This window comes from Peromyscus leucopus, chromosome 17 (assembly GCF_004664715.2).
Source record: "Peromyscus leucopus breed LL Stock chromosome 17, UCI_PerLeu_2.1, whole genome shotgun sequence".
NCBI classification, from domain to species: domain Eukaryota; kingdom Metazoa; phylum Chordata; class Mammalia; order Rodentia; family Cricetidae; genus Peromyscus; species Peromyscus leucopus.
This window is the reverse complement of record NC_051077.1, coordinates 51,819,331-51,820,207: the sequence shown is the minus strand read 5'-3', so window position 1 is coordinate 51,820,207 and position 877 is coordinate 51,819,331.

Genomic DNA, 877 nt, shown 5'->3' with positions numbered 1-877 from the left:
GATTGTAGAAGGAACAAGTAGGAAATTTCTTTACTATTTCTTTGGCTTGTTGCCAGGTTATGGAAAAATCCTTTTTTAAACCTTTACTGTTGACATGATGTTTTTTATGAAATTCTGAGGCCTCCAGCACATTTCCTATCAATAATTTATCAATCTCATCATTGCCTTGTGCTAGAGGGCCTGGCAGACCAGTATGGGATCGATGGTGTGTTATATATAAAGGATGACTCCTTTTCATGATTGTATCTTGTAATTGAATAAATAGTGAAGTTAATTCTGAAGCATCAGGGATAAATTCTGCAGTCTCAATATGTAATACCACTCTTTCAGCATACTGAGAGTCAGTTACTGTGTTGACAGGTTCTGAAAAATCCATTAATACCAACAGAATAGCATACAATTCTGATTTTTTAACTGAATTATAAGGACTTTGAACCACTTTACTTAAATTTTCTGATTTGTAATCTGCCTTTCCTTCTTACTTGGCATCTGTATAAAATGTACAACCTCCAGATATGTTTTTTTTTTCTGCACAATTCGAGGCAAAAATCCAATTAGCTCTCTTTATAAGATCAATTCTATCGCTTTTGGGATATTTGCTGTTAATTTCTCCCAAAAAATACTGCGAGCTCTTTGCCAAGGTTCACTTTCTGTCCATAATTTTTCAATGTCCTCCTTAGTTAAAGGTATGACAATTTCTGCTGGGTCTATTCCTGCTAATTGATGAAGTCTCAATTTTCCTTTCCAAATCAAATCAGAGATTTTTTCCACATAAGTTTTTAATTTTTTATTTGGTTTATTTGTTAAAAATATCCATTCTAATATAATATCTTTCCTCTGCATTAATATTCCTGTAGGAGAATGCCTAGAAGGTAAA